Below are 25,107 nucleotides of genomic sequence, written 5' to 3'. Positions count from 1 at the left end.
CACCACTGGTCACAGCCCTCCAATGAGAAAAGCATCCTTCCATTGCTACTCTCTGCCTTCTATGGCCTAGCCAGTTCTGTATCCACCTTGCCAGCTCACCCCTGATCCCGTGTGACTTCACCTTTTGTACTAGTCTACCATGAGGGACCTTGTCAAAGGCCTTACTGAAGTCCATATAGACAACATCCACTGCCCTACCTGCATCAATCATCTTAGTGACCTCCTCGAAAAACTCTATCAAGTTAGTGAGACACGACCTCCCCTTCACAAAACCGTGCTGCCTCTCACTAATACGTCCATTTGCTTCCAAATGGGAGTAGATCCTGTCTCGAAGAATTCTCTCCAGTAATTTCCCTACCACTGAAGTAAGGCTCACTGGCCTGTAGTTCCCGGGATTATCCTTGCTACCCTTCTTAAACAGAGGAACAACATTGGCTATTCTCCAGTCCTCCGGGACATCCCCTGAAGACAGCGAGGATCCAAAGATTTCTGTCAAGGCCTCAGCAATTTCCTCTCCAGCCTCCTTCAGTGTTTTGGGGTAGATTCCATCAGGCCCTGGGGACTTATCTACCTTAATATTTTTTAAGATACCCAACACCTCGTCTTTTTGGATCTCAATGTGACCCAGGCTATCTACACACCCTTCTCCAGACTCAACATCTACCAATTTCTTCTCTTTGGTGAATACTGATGCAAAGTATTCATTTAGTACCTCGCCCATTTCCTTTGGCTCCACACATAGATTCCCTTGCCTATCCTTCAGTGGGCCAACCCTTTCCCTGGCTACCCTCTTGCTTTTTATGTACGTGTAAAAAGCCTTGGGATTTTCCTTAACCCTATTTGCCAATGACTTTTCGTGACCCCTTCTAGCCCTCCTGACTCCTTGCTTAAGTTCTTTCCTACTTTCCTTATATTCCACACAGGCTTCGTCTGTTCCCAGCCTTTTAGCCCTGACAAATGCCTCCTTTTTCTTTTTGACGAGGCCTACAATATCTCCTGTCATCCATGGTTCCTGAAAATTGCCGTATTTGTCCTTCTTCCTCACAGGAACATGCCGGTCCTTAATTCCTTTCAACTGACACTTGAAAGCCTCCCACGTGTCAGATGTTGATTTGCCCTCAAACATCCGCCCCCAATCTATGTTCTTCAGTTCCCGCCTAATATTGTTATAATTAGCCTTCCCCCAATTTAGCACATTCATCCTAGGACCACTCTTATCCTTGTCCACCAGCACTTTAAAACTTACTGAATTGTGGTCACTGTTACCAAAATGCTCCCCTACTGAAACATCTACCACCTGGCCGGGCTCATTCCCCAATACCAAGTCCAGTATCGCCCCTTCCCTAGTTGGACTGTCTACATATTGTTTTAAGAAGCCCTCCTGGATGCTCCTTACAAACTCCGCCCCGTCTAAGCCCCTGGCACTAAGTGAGTCCCAGTCAATATTGGGGAAGTTGAAGTCTCCCATCACCACAACCCTGTTGTTTTTACTCTTTTCCAAAAAGAGTAAAAACAAGTGGATAGCACTGTGGCTTCACAGCGCCAGGGTCCCAAGTTCGATTCCCCGCTGGGTCACTGTCTGTGCGGAGTCTGCACGTTCTCCCCCGTGTCTGTGTGGGTTTCCTCCGGGTGCTCCGGTTTCCTCCCACACTCCAAAGACGTGCAGGTTGGGTTGTTTGGCCATGATAAATTGCCCTTAGTGACCAAAAAGGTTAGGAGGGGTTATTGGGTTATGGGAATAGGGTGGAAGTGAGGGCTTAAGTGGGTCGGTGCAGACTCGATGGGCAGAATGGCCTCCTTTTGCACTGTATGTTCTATGAGATGTCTCCTGGTTTTGTAGCCATCCTTAAGAATCTCGAAGCTCACATTTTAACATTGCTCAGTCACCTCTGCTCCTGTAGGATTTGTGCCATGCTCCTGCTATTTTTTTTGATTCTTTCATTGGGGCTGGCTGTCGCTGACATTTGTTGCCCGATCCTACTTGCGCTTGAACATGAATGGCTTCCTCAGTCATTTCAGAGGGCAGTTAAGAATCGACCACATTTGGGCAATACGGTGGCGCAGTGGTTATCACCGCTGCCTCACGGCGCCGAGGACCCGGGTTCGATCCCGGCCCTGGGTCACTGTCCGTGTGGAGTTTGCACATTCTCCCCGTGTCTGCGTGGGTCTCGCCCCCACAACCCAAAGATGTGCTGGTTATGCGGATTGGCCACGCTAAATTGCCCCTTAATTGGGGATAAAAAAGAATTGGGTACTCTAAATTTATTTTAGAAAGGTTTAAAAAAAATTATAAAATTTTTAAATAAGTATCAACCACATTTCTGTGGGCCTGGGGTCACATGGAGACCAGGCTGGGGAAGAAGAGCAGACGCTCAGGATACCTGAACGTTGTTTTTTCCAACAGTTTATGTCTGTTTCATGGTCACAATTACTGGCTTTGTAATTCTGAATTTAATTAATTAAATTTAAATTTCTCAAGTTATCAAGCTGGTATTTGAACCCATGTCTCCAGAACATTAGCCTAAACCTCTGGATTACTAGTCCAGTGACACTGTGCTCCCGTCGACCCCGGGTATGCCTGGCCCTGCACACCAGGCATCTCTTCTCCAGCTTGATCAGACAAAGATCAGCAGTTCCCGTAACCTCTCCATCACCTATTGCCTCTGCATATTCCACCAGAAATTGCCACATTCAGAAAGATCCCTACATGACCAAATTTACCATTACGCACTGCTTCCAAACCTTTAATCGATAAGAAAATAAGAAACAAGAATCAAATAAACCCTAAATGGGCGCTGCAAGGATGGACGTGTTGAGCGACCAATGTGAGGAGGTTGTGGGTGGAGTACTTGTTTACAGGAAGATCATGGGGCAGCACGGTAGCCTTGTGGATAGCCCAATTGCTTCACAGCTCCAGGGTCCCGGGTTCGATTCCGGCTTGGGTCACTGTCTGTGCGGAGTCTGCACGTCCTCCCCGTGTGTGCGTGGGTTTCCTCCGGATGCTCCGGCTTCCTCCCACAGTCCAAAGATGTGCAGGTTAGGTGGATTGGCCGTGATAAATTGCTCTTAGTGTCCAAAATTGTCCTTAGTGTTGGGTGGGGTTGCTGGGTTGTGGGGATAGGGTGGAGGTGTTGACCTTGGGTAGGGTGCTCTTTCCAAGAGCCGGTCCGGACTCGATGGGCCGAGTGGCCTCCTTCTGCACTGTAAATTCTATGATGTGACAATGCCGCTAGGAATATGTACAGCAGAGTTGGCAATGTTACCTGGAACTATTGGGTATATGCGGTGATCCTGTGCATGGTTGTGCTTTTTTCTGTTGTATTTTCTGTGGCTCTGGTCCAATTATGGCACTCAGCGAGTTTGCCCTCCTTTCTTTTGGATATCTATGTTCTAATGCTCAGAGTCGCCAGGTATCAAATGATACCACCACCAGGTTCAACCGGATATCGATCAAAGAGCCAAACACTAGTCAGTTAGTTCAAGGTCAAGGGTACTTTATTTACACACAATTAGTCATGCAACATAAACACTACTAATTAACTACACCTATCGACTAAGACAACTTCGGGCACCTGGCTTAGGTCAGAGAAACAGTGGCCGCTGTTCGATTCTGGTTCAATCGAGTCCGAAGGAGTAACTGCTGCTCAGCTGGGCTCATCCGTCTGGTCGCGAGCGTTGAACTTGGACTTGCTTCTGGTGTTACTACAATTGGAGATGGTCGTGGCCGGGGCGCCAGGTCCAAGAGAGGACGTACATATGGCGAACACTTCTTCTTATACTTCAGGATTTTCACGCTCTTTTGGGCGGTCCTTCAGTTTGGGCCTTACTAATTGGGTAATCTCTGATCACTCTGTTCGATTCCTAACCAATACGTGGGCAGGAATCTGGATGGCTGGGCGTGTCCTCAGCGGTCACTGACCCCGTTGTTTGCGTTTCCCTTGAACAGGGAGTGGCGCCGAAATGTCTGGGACTGTACCGGTTGCTCGAGTACCAGTCCTTTGTTTTGGTGAAGATGGGCCATCAAATGCTAATCGGCCCCATTAAAATGCTAATTGGTTGGGGTTTCGATACCGTCTGGACTTCTCGCTTACAAATATGCATTTCAGGCTCTGAGCCTGCCTGAGTCTTGCCTTGTCCATTTTACCCGCTCGGCTTTGCGAGTTTCTCTGTCCCTAGTTGTAAGTGGCCATCCCAGATGGCTACAGCATCCAGCAGTTGAAGGGGCAACAGGCCAGTGAGAATGGACTCTCTGATGAGAGGCTGTCTCCCCTCGTGGGAGAGGACAGGACCAGAGCGAATAATCGCAGAGTGAGGGGTCGCCCATTTAAGACAGGGTTGAGGAGCAATTTCTTCCCTGAAGGTAGTGAATCCATGGAATTCTTTACAGCAGGGAGTGTGGAGGCTGGGTGATTAAGTGTGTTCAAGGCAGAGATTGGACAGATTTGTAATCAGTGAGGGAGTCAAGGGTTACTGGGATAAGGTGGGAAGGTGGAATTGAGGATTATCACATCAGATCAGTTATGATCTCATTGAATGGCGGAGTGGACTCGATGGGCTGAATGGCCCACTTCTACTCCGACATCTTTTTTTTTGGTTCGTTCACTTGTTCTTATGGTCCATATGGCCGCCATTGTGAAAGGTGCCCTCATGTAGAATCAATGAATTTGCCTTATCGGGAAAAGAAGAAATGAAAATTCGAAAAAAACAAATGAGTTGTGAGGTCATTGAGAAAAATGATTAAAATATGTTATTAAACCTAAAACCGTTGGAGGACTGAATTAACATACACAATGTATTACGATTGCTTTGTCCAATGATTATATCTGCGTTGATGTTATTCCAGCTTTGTTTTACGTCGCCAAGTGGGTTCCCTTTGTGGGGTCATCGATATGCATATCCTGAAAGGCATCGATTCGAAAGAAAACTGTTAAAATTAATTATAATTCATTGCAACAGGGCTCATTTTTAATGAGCTCAAATCAAACAGAAACAGGATTTCAATTGACTGGGAGTGCGCTGTCTGCTGAGGTAAACGCTTGCAGATTTTCTGGGGATTGCTTCCGAGGTTCAGGGATTGGTGACAGTTGCAATTAATGTCCTTGAGGCAACATGAACAAACATGGCTGCCGCAGTTACCGGGGAGAGGCAGAGATCCGTGTGGAGAGTTGATCTTCCTCTTTCACTCCACAATTGGAAAAGACAAGCAGCAGCCTCAATTCCCAGCCTGTCACCTTTTGGTGAATTGTTACTTTATTGCGAGAAACAGGTTGTGAGATCGGCGTGTTTCCGTATCCTGGGCAAACCGTGTGAGGTTCTGCTTTAATATTTAAGTGCTTGTTCATTGACTCTGAGGACTGACCCTGTCCAGCCTAAAACTAAAAGGAAAGAATTTTTGTTTTTACGCTGCACCTTAAGATGTGTCAACATCAGTGGAGCATTCGGTCTCGCCTTGAGTCCTTCCCTCGCAACCCCTCGTAGAGCAGCTTATTTTTGTGCTCATGACTACTTTGGGGTGTTTCCTTGCGATAGAGGGCCTATAGTAATAGCACGTTGTTGTTGACTATGACTAGCATTGAACGGAGAGATGGAAATTTTGAATGCTCCTATTTCTATGGGAATGCTGAATTTTTGTCGGGGAAAGAAGTTTATGAGTTGGCTACAATACTAATAATAATCTTTATTATTGTCACAAGTAGGCTTACGTTACCACTGCAATGAAGTTACTGTGAAAAGCCCCTAGTCGCCACATCCCGGTGCCTGTTCGGGTACACTGAGGGAGAATTCAGAATGTCCAAATCACCTAACAAGCACGTCTTCTGGGACTTGTGGGAGGAAACCGGAGCACCACTGTGCTACCGTGCCGCCCTGCAAATGGTGGGAGCAGCAACTCGCTGAAATCATAACACACACTGGGGTGACCTAAGGAAGTGAATGACACTACAGAAATGGAAAATCTTTTTTTCCTTCACACTCTTCACACAGGAGGGGGAGGGGCACGGTAGCACAGTGGTTAACACAGTTGCTTCACAGCTCCAGGGTCCCAGGTTCGATTCCCGGCTTGGGTCACTGTCTGTGCGGAGTCTGCACGTTCTCCCCGTGTCTGCGTGGGTTCCCTCCGGGTGCTCCGGTTTCCTCCCACAAGTCCAAAGATGTGTGTGTTAGGTGGATGAGCCATGATAAATTGCCCTTAGTGTCCAAAACGGTTGGGTGGGGTAACTGGGTTACGGGGATAGGGCTTCGGTAGGGTGCTCTTTCCAAGGGCCAGTGCAGACTCGATGGGCCTAATGGCCTCCTTCTGCACTGTAAATTCTACAACTCTATGACTCTCTGTCAAGAAGGAAGACATTTATTGATATGAGGAGCAAGGAGAAGATTTTCCTGCTCCATCCCCATATACCTTAACTCCTTTTGTACTCCAAAATCTATTACTCGCTGTCTTCAATGTGTTCAACAACCGAGCATTCACAGCTCCCTGGGGCGTAGAATCCCAAAGACTCTCAATCCTTTGAATGAAGAAATTTCTTCTCATCTTGGTGAGAAATGGCAAACCCCTTATTCTTTTTATTTTATTTATTTGTTTGAAATTTTAAGTACCCAATTCATTTTTTTTTCAATTAAAGGGCAATTGAGAGTGGCCAATCCACCTACATTGTGCATACTTGGGTTGTGCAGGTGTGACCCACGCAGCCACGGAGAGGCTGACCCCTTAGTCTGAAGCTGTGACCGTGCATTCGAGATTCCCTGGCAAGGGAAAGCATTTTCATAGAGTATTCATAGTATTCATAGAATTTACAGTGCAGAAGGAGACCACTCGGCCCATCGAGTCTGCACCGGCCCTCGGAAAGAGCACCCCACCCAAATCCCCTCCATCCCCATAACCCAGTAACCCCACCTAACCTTTTTGGACACTAAGGGCAATTTAGAATGACCAATTCACCTATCCTGCACATCTTTGGACTGTGGGAGGAAACCGGAGCACCCGGAGGAAACCCACGCACACACGGGGAGAACGTGCAGACTCCGCACAGGCAGTGACCCAAAGCCGGGAATCGAACCTGGCACCCTGGAGCTGTGAAGCAAATGTGTTAACCACTGTGCTACAGGAAAAAGTGAGTCCCTGATCTCCAGGGCCCATTTCTCATTGGGGCTGAGGATTCAGGGGGCGGGATTCTCCGCCGGCGGGATTCTCCGTTTTGCCAGCGGCCGGGGGTTTCCCGATGGCGTGGGGCTGCCCCACAATGGGAAACCCCGTTAACCGGCCGGCGTAACGGAGAATCCCGCCGGCGGGTCGGGGCAAAAATGTGGAGAGGCGGGACGTGGAATCCAGCCCCAGATCTCTGGAATCCTTCCCCATGTCTTCGCTCTTTCCCGCTTATTATGGGCTATCTTCTCTTGCAGGGACAAAGAAAGGCCATTGTAAGCTTTATGGGTTCGGGGGTGGTCTATAACAGGTGGCATGTGTGGGCACCGCACCTGGACATGAAGGGGTTGTGAAGAAGTATGAAGATCGGATGTGGGGTACGTGCAAGATGTCAGGCAGTAAGTAATTTCTCACGGGAGAGGGACGTTTGGGGATTTGAGGGATGGCCGGTGGAACTGATGCCAGGAGAGAGGTGGTAACTTACTTTTGCAGCTCGGTGGAGATTGTTGGTCTTCTTCCAACATTGTACGACGGTCCTCCTGGTCATGCTGCCCGCGCTGACAGCTGCTGTCACTGCCCCCCAGGCGGCATTGCTGACGCAGCTGCTGGCCCTCCGACCCCCTGGGGGGGGCGGGGGGGGGGGGGAACAGGGTGGTCCGCTTCTCATTCACAGAGCCGAGGAGCCAGGTCAGGTCAGCATCCCCAAACTGAGGAGCAGGTCTGTGCGCTGCCGTGCTTGTGTGCTGACTGGGAGTGAGTGGCGAGGGAGCGTTGAAAGGTAACTCTTGTTAGGGGCGAGAAGCTGAAGCAATAGTCCGGCGAATCGGTCAACAACAAAAGAGTTTCTGAGAAACAAGGATGACATCTGGCCACATTAAACCTGCTATCTGCAGTCAACCCTGTACAGTTTACATTGTCACGGGCCTGTTCCCCGAGGGAGGTAAAAGTTTGCAAGCTGTGAAATATATTCCCGACTCTCAAAGGTAACTGCGCAACAAAAAAAAACCTGCAAGTGATCCATCTTACGTTACCATCCCGCGTTATTCAACCCCAAGCAAGATCCTATCCTACAAATTACAATCGCCACAATAAATCAGGTATGGAAGACGAGTGCTTCGAGCGATGGCACCGAGTTTATTGTCAATTCTTTTTAATTGGTATTGGGGAGGCAAGGCCAGGCACCCCGGTTTGCACTGACAGCTGGGCGAAATCAGCATCGGACAAATCTGCGATGCCCCCATAGCCGAACAGTCTAGTGCCATTTCGGTGGTAAGGCACCAGTGGATCATCGACGTGGATAAAGTGTCAATACCATCAGGAGCATATGAGGACAAATGAGAAGGAGAATAATAAAACAAGAAAATAGTAATACAACACAAAACGAAAGCTGAAAACGGAAAAGGTTATCTTTCCGAAGGGATTGTGTAAGCTTCTCTGAAGCCTTTCAGAATTTCTCCTTTTAAATATCACCTGCCAGAAGCATCAGCTGTAAAGCGGCATTTCAAGTCTGTTGGCAGTTTCCTACAAGAGCTTCTTTAAACAAATTTCAGATTGCACAACCGCTTTTCGTGGAAAAAAAAAAAGCATGTCAAAGCCACTTTGAGAAAGGTATAATTTTTCATCCATTAAAATTGCATTACTCCATCTGGACATTTTACGTTTAAAATTTAATGGGAAGGCTCGATCAAAAACAAATCTTTGCTCTCTCCCTGCCTTCTTAGCAGCCGCAGTTGTATCAATTTAAAGGCTTGAAGTTTTATTAAAGCTATATTTTTTCTGCCGGTGTGACCTGGAACAGAAGGTAATGTTTTCCATCACGTTTGCTCCTTAATGCATCTTTAAATCATTGTAATACATTGTGAAATCTCATGAAGTCGCCTTCGCATTCAGCAAAGTATTTGCACTCGGTATTCTTTATCACTTTCCCAAGGCTAAAATGCGTTTTCGATGCAATCAGAAAATAAGGGGAAATTTAAATTCATGGCCCTTTGCCGTCCTTGTGCAGACGGTCATTTACAGGAGTGGTGTTTGCAGTCCGTCGCATTCTAATAGCCGGTGTCCTTCCTAATTCAGCAGATTTATTCAGACAAGGCAATAGCCGTGGATCTGACTGTCGCAGCCTCAAATCATATGTTTGACAATATTTTAAATAAATATTATGGACCACCATTCACATTGAAAAATGGGCCTGAGATGCATACGCATGTAAAATGCAAATGCTCCTTAAATGAAAGGCAGGGTGCAATTATTTATTATTCTGCTGTCTGTAATGTAATAATAATGATAATCTTTATTATTGTCACAAGTAGGCTTACATTAACACTGCAATGAAGTTACCGTGAAAAGCCCCTCGTCGCCACATTCCGGCGCCTGTTTGGGTACACGGAGGGAGAATTCAGAATGTCCATTTCACCTAACAAGCACGTCTTTCGGGACTTGTGAGAGGAAACCGGAGCACCCGGAGGAAACTCAAGGAGACACAGGGAGAATGTGCAGACTCCGCACAGACAGTGACCCAGACGGGAATCGAACCTGGGTCCCTGCCGCTGTGAAGCAACTGTGCTAACCACTGTGCTATGGCCGGGAAAATGTTGCTTACAGCGCTGTTTGTCGATCACACTAAGTTAGCAGGAATGTACGAACTAGGGGCTACACTCGGCTATTCGGTCCTTCGAATCAGCTCCGCCATTCAACAAGATCATGGCTGACTTTCAACTCCAGCTTCCCGCACTATCCGCATTTGCCTTAATTACTTTAACACCCAAACATTTATTGACGGATGTTTTAAGTACAATCATCGACTGAGAATCCTCAACATTCACTACATTGAGTGTAGAAGTTCCTCATCGCCTCAGTGCTAAATGGCCAACCCCTTTATCCTGAGACTGTGACTGCCCCCCCCCCCCCCCCCAATGTTCTCGGTGTGGTGTTGGGTGCTCTGAGGTACAGACGAACCAACACGGTTGCGATTGGTACAACGCAGTTTTATTCCAACTAGTTATTTACACATCTGACTTGGTACTCAGCACGTGGTGACGGTGTGAGTGCCTTGTTAATGAGGTCCTGGCCTTGTCCTGTCTCCAGATGGACTGGCCAGCAGGTGTCGTGTTTCTTGTCTTATACTGTGTCTGCTCTTGTCTGTGATTGGCTGTCGTGTTATATGTGCTAATTGGTTTGTTGGTCTGTCTATCATGATGTGTGTGTTGTGATGTGTGTTTGAATATCATGACACTCGGTTCCTCAGCCAGGGAAACGTTTCCTCAGCACTCAACCTGTCAATTTAGTTCCAATGAGATCATCATTAAATATTCTAAACTTCAGGAATACCGGCCTAGTCTACCCCACCTCCCCTCACAGGACAGTCCCCTCGCGAACCATCTCCCTTTTCTTTGAAAGGAATGGCTCAAAATGGCCATTTCGACAAATGTACTCCACGTGAACCTGTGATTTTAAAAAATGGACTTAACCACGGTGGTGGCATGCGAGTGCTTTTAACTTTGGTTTGCTCAGTGTAGCTATTAATACACCTTACCATGTTTCTCTCTGCACTTGTCTTCTGGAAACCTGCGACACACATGTCAAAGCATTGAGACTTTCATCGTAATGACTCTGATTTAAACCTGATTGCCACTGCAAAGAGCACTGGCTTCAAAACTGTGCTGAACGGATTCACAAAGCAGGCGACCTTGGGACGTCCCAAAGCACAGCCATGTCCTTTTTGAATGAAGCGTGGTTACCGTTCGGACCCAGGGAAAGGCCAGCTCCTCGGCTAATGGCTCAGCGAGGTTGTACTGACCCTTCAGGGAGTCTCTCAGGAGCTGTTACCACGAGAGCATCTCCAGAGCGAGCTGCCTCGAGCAGGCTATTAATAATGGGAGAGAGGAACTATCCCCAGTTGCAACTAATCCCTGCAGTGCCATTTTTGGAACGGTGCAGCATGTAATTAGAAATAACACTGATAAACAACAAGAGAAGCTTTAACAAAGCACAGGGCCGTGGAGTAATAAATCACTGGCTGGCAGAGCACAATGGTAGGGCAAGATAGCTCATAAAATACATCAGCACTATCAGAATAAGCAGGGGAATGTTGCTTAAAGCCAAGGAAATGTGCACATACAATCCTCTGGGATACACCACTCTTGTCATGCAAATTTGCCATTCTTTTATTAAGGAGATAATCTTAGTTTTTTTGTTTGGGGGGGGGAACGTTTAATTATGACTGTGTGGAAAACTCATTATGCGGCTGAGATTTTGAGCACGAGAGGGTCAAAGCCATTGACTGTTGCTGTCAGAGAGTATGAAAACGCGACATACAAATGATAATTTGTTGTTACAGGGATTTCTTTCATTTGTTACTGCTGGTAGTTATCATTGAGCTGTGAGTTGGATACCTAGACATTAGAGCAATTATTATTTACGCTTGTCAAAAAAAGGAGAAAGTGCAGGAAATTGAATCCCAACCAAGGTTCAAAGAAAGCTTTTTTTTAAAAATAGTGCATGTGCGGTCACCAGTCTTTTGGCGCAGATTATATGATAGTTATGGGGCCGGACCAGAGATCCAAACTGATGATCTACAGGCACAAGTCATGGCAGGTGGGAAATTTAATGTCAACTAATGAAATAAAATCTGGGGGAGCGGTTTTCAGCCCACGATCGCCATCAGCGAGAATCGCGACGCGGGCGGAAAATTCGGAGACGATCAAGGAACGTGATCCTCTCTGAAGAGATCGCGTTTCCCGATTTACCTCGCCCCTCGTTGGCGACATCCCGAGGCTCACGCCCTCATATAAATGGATTTTAATAAAACTTAACGTTATTAACGGGCCTCCCCGCCACAAGATCGCCACCCCCCACCCCCCCCCCCCCCCCCAACCTCACTAAATATTCTACCTTGCCGAGGTGACGTCACTTCAGCGAGGTTTGTAGCAGCTTTTGCAAAACGTGTATCTGTCGAGCAGGATCTCTCCAGGGGTGCGAAGGTAAGTATAAACCCTGGGTGGAGAGGGACGTGCCTGGGAACTACCCTGGCACTGCCCCCGGCACAGGTTGGCACTGCCAGGGAGATGGATGGGAGTGCTGGCGGGTTCCATTAATGTGTGATGAGGTTTGTGGGGGGAGGGGGGGGGTAGCGATCAGGCTGTGAGGGGGGGGGGGGGAATTTGCAACCATAGGGAGGACCAGGCACCGGGGTGTGGGGGGGGGGCAGGGATATTTCCGTGGAGGGGGGAAGTGAACCCCTCACACCTCCGTGGTGGGGGCTGGGGGTCATTCAGTGTCAGTTCTGATTGAGGCGCCCTTCAAAGATGGCACCCCGATGTCTGTGGAGCCGGGTGCTGGGTCTCTTGGGCCCCGAGCCTTCGGACTGATGGTGTAAACTCTGCCCACTCATTTGTTTTGTTTAAAGAGGCTGAAGATCTGGAGTGAAAACTGGACTATGCAACTCGAGAGTTACCTGCCGATTTCCAGTCTAAGCCTGACACTTTTCAGATTCTGGTATGATTCCGTCCCTGGAATTAAAAAGTAGTGTCAGCGATGGTGGACAAATTATTGTAAAATTTCATCTCGTTCACTGATGTCCTTTGGGGAAGGAAATCTGCCGCTCTTTTCCAGTCCAGCCTGTTGACTCCAAAGCGATTGAGTATTAACTGCCTTTGGAAACTAGCCGAGAAAGCCACTCTGTTACAAACAGAATAAGGTGGCTCACCACCAACTTCTCAAGGGCAATAAATTCCAGGCTTATCAGTTAATCCTGTTAATGATTGAAGAAGGATTCTTGTTTTTTAAATTTATTTATGGGATGTGGGTTAGGCCAGCATTTATTGCCCCTCTTCAGAAGGTGGTGGTGAGCTGCCTTCTTGAACCGCTGCAGTCCTTCAGGTGTAGGTACACCCACAGTGCTGTTAGGGAGGGAGTTCCAGGATGTAGGCCCAGTGACGGTGAAGGAACGGCGATATATTTCCAAGTCAGGGTGGTGAGTAAATTGGAGGGGAACCTCCAGGTAGTGGGGTTCCCAGGTATCTGTAGCTCTTGTCCTTCTAGATGGTAGTGGTTGTGGGTGTGGTGAACACCACTAGTGGTATATTATATGTATTACGGCGCTGCACGTATAGTAGAGGTACAATGGTAAATCCCTGCCTGCCGGCTCCGCCCAGCAGGCGGCGTATAAAAGTGTGTGCTCTCCTGCTCTGCAGCCATTCTGGTTCCAGCTACAGGAGGCACAACATCTTGTTCAATAAAGCCTCGATTGTTCCACCATTCTCGTCTCGTGGTAGTTGACGGTACATCAGTGGGTTTGGAAGGTGCTGTTAAGGAATGTTGCTGAGTTCCTGCAGTGTATCTTGTAGATGGTGCACACGGCTGTCACTGTTCATCGGCGGTGGAGGAGTTGAATGTTTGTGGAAGGAGGAGCAATCAAGCGGGGCTGCTTTGTCCTGGATGGTGTCGAGCTTCTTCAGTGTTGTTGGAGCTGCACTCATCCAGGCAAATGGAGAGTATTCCATTACACTCCTGACTTGTGCCTTGTAGTTGGTGGACAGGCCTTGGGGGGGGGGGGGTCAGGAGGTGAGTTACTCATTTTAGGATTCCTAGTCTTTTTAAAAATAAATTTAGAGTGCCCAATTAATTTTTTCCAATTAAGGGGCAATTTAGCGTGGCCAATCCACCTACCCTGCATATCTTTGGGTTGTGGGGGCGAAACCCACTCAAGCACGTTGAGAATGTGCAAACTCCACACGGACTATGACCCAGGGCTGGGATCGAACCTGGGACCTCAGCGCCGTGAGGAAGCAGAGCTAACCCACTGCGCCACTGTGCTGTCCTCGTCTTTGACCTGCCCTGGTAACCACAGTATTGGTTTGGCAAGTCCACTTCAGTTTCTAATCAATGGTAAGCCTGAAGATGTTGATTGTGGGGGATTTGGCGATGGTAATGCTATATTGAATGTCAAGGGGCGATGGTTAGATCCTCCCTTGTCGGAGATGGTCATTGTCTGAAACTTGTGTGGCGCGAATGTAACTTGCCACTTGCCCAAGCCTGGATATTATCTAGGTCTTGCTGTATTTAGACATGGATTGCTTCATTATCTGAGGAACATAGAACAGTGCAGAAGGAGGTCATTCGGCCCATCGTGTCTGCACCGACCCACTTAAGCCCTCAATTCCTCCCTATCCCCGTAACCCAATAACCCCTTCTAACCCTTTTTGGTCACTAAGGGCAATTTAGCATGGCCAATCCACCTAACCTGCACGTCTTTGGACTGTGGAGGAAACCGGAGCACCCGGAGGAAACCAACGCAGACAAGGTGAGAACGTGCAGACTCCGCACAGACAGTGACCCAGCGGGGAATCAAACCTGGGACCCTGGCGCTGTGAAGCCACAGTGCTAATCACTTGTGCTACCGTGCTGCTCTAAGTTGCGAATAGTGCTGAACATTGTGCCGTCTTCTGGGAACATCCCCAATTCTAACCTTATGATGGAAGGGAGGTCATTGATGAAGCAGCTGAAGATTGTTGTGCCTGGGACACTACCCTGAGGAGCTCCTGCAGTGATGTCGAGAAGCTGAGATGATTGACCTCCAACCACCACAACCATCTTATTCCCCATCAAACACCGAGCTCTGTTTTCTGTGGTCAGGTTGCGCTAGATCTAAATTCACAATGCCCCTCTGATTCCAGAGTAATGAAGTTTGGGCAAGGGCTTTTCATGAGGAACTTTGTCAAAGGTTTTTGAGAAATCTGGTATTACCATGTGAATAGTTTAATGTCTTTGAAGAACTGAGGTTTGGTCGTCGTCAGACTGTAAAAGCTGCGTTTCAGTCGATCGTTCCAACCAAATGCCATGCTGGCTATCTACTAGGATATTGTGAGCTTCCAAGTGCTTCATGGCATCAGAATGAACAATGGGTGGGTTTCTCCGGTCGCCCAGCCGCGTGTTGCTCGGCGGCACGCCGTTCGCTGGCGACGGGATTCTATAACGGCAAACCCACAGGCGGGGATGGGCTCCCGGCTGGAAAAGTGAATTGCAACGGCCGAAGAATTCCGGCCAATATGTTCAGGCAATTTGCAAATGACGCTGTTGAGAGGTTGTGGTCGGTAGTTTTCTGACTAACTTTTATCTGCCTTTTGAAATCTGCCACAGATATTAGCTTCTCACCTGGGGCAGGAGAAACCGAGCAAACCGCCGCATGGCGGGAGGTGGCCGGCCATTGGTCGGCAGCAGGATTTTCTGGTCCCGCCATTGTCAACAGGGTTTCCTTTGAATGCATCCTCCGCTGCCAGCAAACCCAGAGCGGCGGTGCTTCATCGGTGGGACTGGAATATCCCGCAAAACGTGGTAATAAAACGTCATTGAATCATAGAATCCCTACACTGCTGAAGGAGGGCATTCAGCCCATTAAGTCTGCACCAGCCTTCTAGAAGAAAGCTCCCTACTTAGGCCCAATCTCCACGACCCCACGTTTGGACAATATTAGCATGACCAGCTCACCTAACCTGCACACCTTTGGAGTGTGGGAGGAAACCGGAGCACCCGGAGGAAACCCACGCAGACACGGGGAGAATGTGCAAACTCCACGCAGACAGTCACCTGAGGTCGGAATTGAACCCGGGTCCCTGGAACTGTGAGGCAGCAGTGCTAACCACTGTGCCGCCGTGCCTCCCTTCTTGAAACAATTGTAAATGGAACTGCATAAATGCATTGACCAAATAACATATTTACTTCTGATTTTCATATATTATTGTTGACCATTGGGGACATAAACCACATTTAGTTGAAAGGCACTTCAACAATGCGCTCTCAATTCACAGATAGTACGTGCATAGATTTCATTGATCTGTCCTTGCAGCAATGTTTAGCAAAAATTAAGTAAAAGCCTTGCATTAAAGCAGGTCAGCCTGAAAAAGACAATGTTCAAGGCTTTTCTTGGCAGAAATCTATGGCCCATTATTAATTATTGTAGTCTCCCTTTGAAACTAATTGACTGTAGCTCTCAGTTATTTTTGTGCCAATTATTCTGTACCATGCAGTGTACACAATGCACGGCAGGGGAAAATTGTAAGGATTAGTGTTATCACTGGGGTAAGATTCACAAAGGGATGACTAGGGAGATAGACATCATCTCTATAACAAGTCCCCCAGAGACCTCAGGCTATAGAACAAAGAACAAAGAACATTATAGTACAGGAATAGACCCTTCGGCCCTCCATGCCTGCGTCGATCATGATGCCTGTCTAAAATAAAACCTTTTGCACTTCCAGGGTCCATATCCCTCTATCACCATCCTATTCATGTATTTGTCAAGGTGCCTTTTAAATTATCGTATCTGCTTCCACCACCTCCCCCGGCAGCGAGTTCCAGGCACCCACTACCCTCTGTGTAAAAAACCTCCACCCTGGGAAAAAGCTTCTGACTATCCACTCTGTCCATGCCACTCATAATTTCCTAGACCTCTATCAGGTCGCCCCTCAACCTCTGTCGTTCAGTGAGAACAATCCGAGTTTATCCAACCTTTCCTCATAGTTAACACCCTCCATACCAGGCAACATCCTGGTAAACCTCGTCTGCACCCTCTCCAAAGCCTCTACATCCTTCTGTAGTGTGATGACCAGAATTGTTGGCAATATTCCAAGTGTGGCCTAAATAAGGTTCTATACAGCTGCAACATCACTTGCCAATTTTTATACTCAATGCCGTGGCCGATGAAGGCAAGCATGCCGTATGCCTTCCAGACTATCTTATCCACCTGCGTTGCCACTTTCGGTGATCTGTGTACCTGTACACCCAGATCTCTGCCTGTCAATACTCTTAAGGGTTCTACCATTTACTGCATACTTCCCACCTGTATTAGACTTTCCAAAATGTATTACATTCAAAGAACAAAGAAAAGTACAGCACAGGAACAGGCCCTTCGGCCCTCCAAGCCTATGCCGACCATGCTGCCCTAACTGAAAACAAAACCTTCTGCCCTTACTCGGTCCCTATCCCTCTATTTCCTCCCTATTCATGTATCCATCCAAATGCCACTTAAATGTTGCTAATGTGCCTGCTTCCACCACATCCTCTGGCAGCGCAGTCCAGGCACCCACCACTCTCTGCGTGAAAAACGTACCCCATACATCTCCTTAAACTTTCCCCCTCTCACCTTGAACCTGTTCCCTCTTGTAATTGACAATTCAACCCGAGGAAAAAACCTCTGAATATCCAGCCTGTCAATTCCTCTCATAATTTTGTGGACCTCTATCAAGTCACCACTCAGCCTCCGTCTTTCCAGTGAAAACAATCCTAGTTTATTCAACCTCTTCTCATAGCCAGCACCCTCGAGACCAGGCAATTCGTTCAATTAAACTCCATCTGCCATTTCTCTGCCTAAGTGTCTAACCAATCTATATCCTGCTGAATCATCTGACAATCCTCATCAGTATAGTATCCGCAACTCTACCAACTTTTGGGTCGTCTGCAAAATTATTAATCAGAACTGTTACATTTTGCTCCAAATCATTTAAATATATTACAAACAGCAAAGGTCCCAGCATTGAACCTTGCGAACAGCACTATTCACAGCGCTCCATTCTGAAAAGCACCCTTCCACTGATACCCCCTGTCGTCTATGACTCCCGAGAGGGTTAAGTGCCGTTAATTTCCAGCTGAGCACTTCAAAATCACTCAAGTGGGAAGGGCTTGATTGGAAAACACTAAAAGGCTTCCAGGCAGAAGGGGGGGGTGGGGGGGGGGGGGGGAGGGGGAGGCTGCCTGACATCGGTCTCTTTTCTGGGGGTTCTCCTTATTTAAGAGGTCTTAGGAGGGCTCTTTATTAGTGGGTCTCGGGAGCAGCTCTTTATTTAGAGGTTTTCTGAGGGGAGGTCTTATATAGGGAGTCTAGCGTAGAATCATAGAATCTACAGCACGGAGACAGGTCTTTCGGCCCAAACTGGTCCATGCCGATCAAAAAGCCTATCTGAGCTAACATTTCGGGGGCCTCTTTATATAGGCAGTCTCGGGACGGGGGCCTATGGGGGTGAGGTCGGCAGGTCTTGCTTTGTGGGGGGGGGGTTGGAGGGTGGTCCTCGGATGCACTTTGGGGGCAACTCTCTTGAGGACTTATCCCTTGGCACATCGCGAGGTTCATCCCATCAGGTATTTCCTTACCTGTAGTAACCCTCGCCCGGAGGACCGGAGAATCACGCGGGCTCGGAGAATATGGTGCCCGGCCCGCTAAGTTGTTGCAAATGGGTCATTCAGACTCATTTAGATCCTCCCACCCCTGCACGGGCATGAGCCTCGACCGCGACGCCACCGAAGGGCCAGGGCATCAGATTGATGTCCGGTGCCAATCCAGTTTTCTCCCCGACGCTGGATTCTGCGCCTCATCGGGAACTCCCCTACCAGTGGCGGGCAGAGGAACATCCCAGCCAGCAACCACACACTGAGTAAAAATGATTTTCTTCATGTCAGTTTTTTGGGTTCTTTTCCCAAACACCTTCATAACATTCCTTTGCTGCTCGATCCTTCAGCCAATGGAAATAGTTTCATTCCATCTAGATCTTGAATGATTTGAGCACCTTTAATTCGATCTGCTGTCAAACCTTCTCTTTTCTAAGAACAACCTGAGCTTATTTCTCCCTTCATCGCTGGAACCATTCCTGTGAATCTGGAGGATGTTTAGGAATTGTCTCCCAGGACTGCACACAGCCATGCTTGGGGGTACTGGCAAATGAAGGTCGGACTTCAATTGAAAACATTTTGGACTTCCATTAGCATCATCATTAGCTCATCAATGAAATCACTGGCAAATGGAACATCTCTTTTCTTTATGACCCTCCTGGTTAATAGCATCAAGCTTTCTGAGCTGAAATGCTCATTCGACATCGTCAGGAAGGACTCCTACTGTATTATGTTGGAATTCCTCAGCCTATAACGAATGCAATGGTTTGTATCAAAGTTTGTTTGAGCCATTTCAACAAAGTCATTCATGCAAATTGATTAAGATACCTCAGACAGGCACTCATGCACGCATTCACTTTCTCACATGCTTGAGCAGAAGTTTATCTTCCCCTACCAGCGGGTTTGTAGGTGGAGGGGGTTACCGTAAAATTTCTCAGATGGCCTTCCCGCCCGCCCCGACAACTCTGGGATTTAACGTTTGGGCAGTTGACTCCTGGGCCGGCCGGCCCACCTATTCGCAAATTGAGGCCCTTGAGTGGCGAATTATTCCCCACTTAAGAGCCTTTTCCCATCCAACTTCAATTTTCAGGCTGGTTGGAGTTCAGGGGAAAGGGGGAAACCTGAAAAATGCCCCTGCCCAGGCCTCAGACCTGAAGAGGTGTGTGTGGGGGGGGGGGGGGGGGGGGTAGGGGGGGGAGCGCATCCACCAGCCGCCCCTTTTAACATTGGACTTCCTCCCGAGTGAGGGGCGGAGGTTACCTGAGAAAGGACGTACTGCCGCTGGAGGGTGTGCAGAGGAGATTCACTCGGTTAACCCCAGAGCTGAAGGGGTTGGATTACAAGGAGAGGTTGAGTAGACTGGAACTGTACTCGTTGGAATTTAGAAGGATGAGGGAGGATTTTATAGTAACATATAAAATTATGAAGGGAATAGATAGGATAGATGCGGGCAGGTTGTTTCCACTGGCGGGTGAAAGCAGAACTAGGGGGCATAGCCTCAAAATAAGGGGAAGTAGATTTAGGACTGAGTTTAGGAGGAACTTCTTCACCCAAAGGGTTGTGAATCTCTGGAATTCCTTGCCCAGTGAAGCAGTTGAGGCTCCTTCATTAAATGTTTTTAAGACAAAAATAGATAGTTTTTTGAAGAAAAAGGGATTAAGGGTTATGGTGTTCGGGCCGGAAAGTGGAGCTGAGTCCACAAAAGATCAGCCATGATCTCATTGAATGGCGGAGCAGGCTCGAGGGGCCAGATGGCCTACTCCTGCTCCTAGTTCTTATGTTCTTATGTCAGGCCTCCAGTTTATTGGAGCATTAAATGTCTGGCGGGCAGGAAGGATCAGCGAAATGTTCTCCGTTGACTTCAGATGGCGGGAGAGGGAAATGTAAAAATCCTGGCCAGACTCCATTTTGCGATCTTCCCAGTAGCGTGCAAGTAATGTGCAACTTGGAAAATTACAGATGCACGGCCAATATTTTTCCATCCATTCAATTTTAGAATCACTAGGCTGTGATACTGACAATTTCCCAAGGTGCACTCGCTGCTCCCTCCTGAGAGCACTGAATTACGCCTTTAACTGGGAACATCTAAAATTGACACAGAGTGGAATTATAACTGCTTGATGTTTTAACTCTCCCAGTTTGTGAAAACCGATTACTGGAAGCTTCAAGTAGATCCTTTGTTCCAGTCGTTGAGTGAGATTGGCAATTGATTAGGAAAATAGCAGCAGAAGTTTATTTCCTTGCTTCCATGTTTGGTATCTCCTCCCTCGAAAAATGCAAAGGGATAAAATCCAGAGTACAACACCCCCCCCACCCTAAGTTTCTTCCTCTCATTGTCATTGTTTGGATTTGGATTTTGGATTTCTTGTCACGTGTACCGAACGACAGCGAAAAGTATTTTTCTGCGTGCAGCTCAAACAGATCATTCCGTAACATGAAAAGAAAAGAAAATACATAATAGGGCAACGCAAGGTCCACAATGTAAATACATAGACACTGGCATTGGGTGAAGCATACAGGAGTGCAGTATTAATCAGGTCAGTCCATAAGAGGGTCGTTTAGGAGGCTGGTAACAGCGGGGAAGAAGCTGTTTTTGAGTCTGTTCGTGCGTGTTCTCAGACTTTTGTATCTCCTGCCCGATGGAAGAAGTTGGAAGAGTGAATGAGCCGGGTGGGAGGGGTCTTTGATTATACTGCCCGCTTTCCCCAGGCAGCGGGAGGTGTAGATGGAGTCAATGGATGGGAGGCGGGTTTGTATGATGGTGGGCTGTGTTCACGACTCTCTGAGGTTTCTTGCGGTCTTGGGCCGAGCAGTTGCCATACCAGGCTGTGATGCAACCAGATAGGATGCTTTCTATGGTGCATCTGTAAAAGTTGGTAAGAGTCAGTGTGGACATGCCGAATTTCCTTAGTTTCCTGAGGAAGTATAGACGCTGTTGTGCTTACTTGGTCGTAGCGTCGACATGGGTGGACCAGGACAGATTTTTGTTGATGCGCACACCTAGGAATTTGAAGCTGTCAACCATCTCCACCTCAGCCCCGTTGATGCTGACAGGGGTGTACAACACTTCGCTTCCTGAAGTCAATAACTAGCTCTTTAGTTTTGCTAGCTGATGCACGATCAATCACTACTGAAGCGAGATTGTAGTCCAATTGAAGGCTTTAATGAACAAATAGTTACCCCAGCAGCTCCAGTACAGAATGACTGCTGTGGGTGAAACACAGACTCTTATGCTCCGCCTGCTGGGTGGAACCAGCAGGCAGGTTCCACCACTCATACTACAGTATAAGGTACATCCCACCTAGGTACCGCGATACCCCTAATGTAGCATACCACACTAGCATTGAGGGATAGATTGTTGTTGTTACACCACTCCACTAGATTCTCTATCTCCCGCCTTTATTCTGACTCGTCGTTGTTCGAGATGCGACTCACTATGGTCGTGTCATCAGCAAACCGGTAGATGGAGTTAGAATCAAATTTTGCAACGCAGTTGTGTGTGTATAGGGAGTATAGTAGGGGGCTAAGTACACAGCCTTGCTGGGCTCCGATTTCGAGGACTATCTTAGCGCGACGGAAGGGCTTTCACTGGGAGACTCTAAAAATGAAGAAAACACTTGCATTTACATAGCACATTTCATAACCTCAATGTGCCCCAAAGTGCTTTACATCCAATGAGAGTTTTTTAAAGTGTTGTCACTGTTATAATGTAAGCATGATGTGGAGATGCCGGCATTGGACTGGGGTGAGCACAATAAGAAGTCCTCCAACAGGTTTGTTTCAAACACTAGCTTTCGCAGCATTGATTCACCTGAGGAAGGAGCAGTGCTCCGAAAGCTAGTGTTTGAAACAAACCTGTTGGACTTTAACCTGGTGTTGTAAGACTTCTTATAAAGTAAGCAAATTAATAGTTAATTGGCACATAGCAAAATCGCTTAAACAGCAATGTGATATTGGCCAGGTAATCTGCTTTAGTGACAATGGACGAGGGATAAATATCAATCAAGGAGCGAGCCAAGAAAAACTCTCCAGATTTTCATCAAACTGAGAGGTTCTTATGTATTAAAATAGGTCCACTTCTAAATCTTCAATATATATTTCCCCTGCGATCAATGCATAGGATATGGGAGCACAGGAGCAGGAGTAGGCCATTTGGCCGTTCAGGCCTGCTGCACCATTCGGTAAGATCATGGCCGATCTGGTTCACAGGACGCCGCTCCGCTGATTCTCCAGTGACCGGAGAATCGGCGCCAATGGTGCCGGCGTGGTCGGCGGTCAGTGGCCGCTCTACGCAGCCTCCCCGGTGATTCTCTGCGCCCGTTGGGCCGAGTGGCTGCCAAGATAGGCCGAGTCCCGACGGCGCCATTCACGTGTGGTCCTACCCAGCGGGACCTCGGCGTGCAAACTGAGGGGATGGCATGGTGGGGGGGAGGGGTTTCCAACACTGGGGGGGGGGGCTTCCACCGCGGCCTGGCCCGCGATCGAGACCTACCGATTGACGGGCCGGCTTCTCCTGGTGGGGGCCTATTTTACCCCGCGCCGGGCCCCTATAGCTCTACTCTGTGTTGCGTCGGGGCCAGCGCGGAGAAGGCAACTAGCGCGCATGCACTTGTTCGTGCTGGTCACAGCGCGCTGCGAAGACCTGCGGCGCCCGTTTGACGCTGTTATTGGCAGCTGGAGCAGCGTGAAGCGCTCCAGTGCCATGCTGGCCCCCTGTGAGGCGCAGGATCGCTGGTCCTGGGGGCCTGTTGACACCGTCGTAAAACGCAATGCCGCTTTCGACCATGTCAACACTAAGCCTCAGGATCAGAGAATCCCGCCCCCCGATTCAATATTCCCATTTGATTCAAAATTTTGAGAACAGATTGCATTGACTTTGCCTCTACCCGTTTGAGTGCAGAAGATTAAGGGATGATCTAATTGAGGTGTTTAAGATGACCAAAGAATTTGAACGGGTAGATGGAATAGAACAATCATAGAATCGCTACAGTGCAGAAGGAAGCCTTTTGGCCCATCGAGTCTGCACACCACACCTAGGTCCATGGCCCCACCCTACCCCTGTAATCCAGTCACCACACCTAAACCTTTGGACACGACAGGGCAATTTAGCATGGCCAATCTACTGAACCTTCACATCTTTGGACTGTGGGAGGAAACTTGGAGGAAATGCGCGAAGACACGGGGAGATAGGGCAAGGAGAAACTCCAGACAGACAGTCACCATAGGCCGGAATTGAACCCGGGTCCCTGGCGCTGTGAGGCAGCAGTGCTAACCATTGTGCCACTGTGCAACCATGGAGAGGAACTGTATTCTCTGGTGTGAAGGTCTAGAACCAGGGGGCATAGATGGAGCTGTGATAGAGATCAGGCAGGATCGAATTGAATAGCAGATTGGGCTTGCTGGGGGGGGCTGCTGGATGGCCCACTCCTGTTGCTAACACTTCCCTCGTCGGATGTGACGGCTCCCTCACTGACACCGCTGTTCACCCATTAAAAAAAAAACATGTACAGTGGCCTGCTGACAGGCAGCCTGGCCTGCAGGATCAATCATTATCTCTTTAATTTTTAATGGGAAGGCTGGAATTATTTGACAGAATTCTGTTGGCGCGTTGCTTTCCATTACTAACTGGCTCTGATTTTTTTTTCCTCCTTGCGTTGCAAGACTTTTCTTTGCGAGTATTCCCTGTCTGTGAGAGCGGCCTTGCTGCCACTTGTAAATTCAGGTGCCGTTACCGAGGTGGGCAGGAAGAGAATTCTACCGGGGGGTTTTCAACGGCATTGCTAAATTTGAAGGATTGAAGGCCGGATTCCCAAGCTGGCAAGCAAGCTAGGTGTGACCCTGTGCTTTGTGCGTTCCTTACCCCAGCGACCCAGATCTTGTGACCTTTTCCTTACGTGTCAGGAGGGATCTATCTTCGGGGTTTGTGATGTACAGAGGAAGCTGCCACCAAGGCATGCCATCACCTGGAGTCAGAACTGTCGATACCAAAACCACTTACTGAATTAAACCTTTTATGCATCCTGATCTGTTCGGTAATGGGTGGCCCTGCTTACAAATTTATACAATGATAGTACTCAAAATCACTTATTGACTTTCACTGGGATTAACCATGATAGCCATTATTATCAACAATTACACATGTGCAAGTTATTATTAATAATTACATATAGGAGGGCAGCACGGTGACGCAGTGGGTTAGCCCTGCTGCCTCACGGCGCCGAGGTCCCTGGTTCGATCCCGGCTCTGGGTCACTGTTCATGTGGAGTTTGCACATTCCCCCCGTGTTTGCGTGGGTTTCGTCCCCACAAACCCAAAGATGTGCAGGGTGGGTGGATTGACCACGCTAAATTGCCCCTTAATTGGAAAAAATTAAATTTATTTTTTTTTAAATAAAAAAATAATTACATGTAGGGCTAAATTTTCCAGGAAATCTGCAAAGGCGGCTAACGAGAGGGAAAAGTGAGGTTGAAGCCACCAGCAACAATGGCTTTCTCCGCCATACAATCCCACACTTAGAAAAGGAACACCATGGGGCAGGCTTCACGACGTACCGGTGACAGGTCGACCTCTGATTCGCCCACGCCACCAGAAACGTCGTCCTGTGAGGAACGGCTCGCCATTTTGTCACGGCTGCCCCAGCGCAAAGGAGTTCATCCTGGAACTCCCCACCCCCCCACTCCTCCCCACACTCCCTGGCACAGCCCCCGACACTGTCCCTGTGCCTGGGCATGACCCTCTTCCCCCCCCCCACCCCCTGAGTGATACATTCACCTGAGCTTCCCTGGGAGATCTGCTCACCAGGTGCACGC

At 48.2% G+C, this 25,107-nt stretch overlaps 1 protein-coding gene and 1 long non-coding RNA gene across 2 annotated transcripts in view; one reads left to right on the top strand and one right to left on the bottom strand.

Moving 5' to 3' along the window:
- The window catches only part of wscd2 (WSC domain containing 2), a 351,702-nt gene that overhangs the window by 142,748 nt on the left and 183,847 nt on the right, over nt 1-25,107 (top strand). The window lies entirely within an intron of this gene.
- On the bottom strand, nt 3,474-7,703 carry LOC140429334 (uncharacterized). Its single transcript, XR_011949043.1, has 2 exons — nt 7,626-7,703; nt 3,474-4,898 (listed from the first exon to the last, which is right to left on the bottom strand). It is a non-coding gene; the product is annotated as an uncharacterized lncRNA (long non-coding RNA).

Source organism: Scyliorhinus torazame, chromosome 1, assembly GCF_047496885.1.
Source record: "Scyliorhinus torazame isolate Kashiwa2021f chromosome 1, sScyTor2.1, whole genome shotgun sequence".
Taxonomy (NCBI): Eukaryota; Metazoa; Chordata; class Chondrichthyes; order Carcharhiniformes; family Scyliorhinidae; genus Scyliorhinus; species Scyliorhinus torazame.
This window is presented reverse-complemented; position numbering and strand designations above follow the sequence as displayed.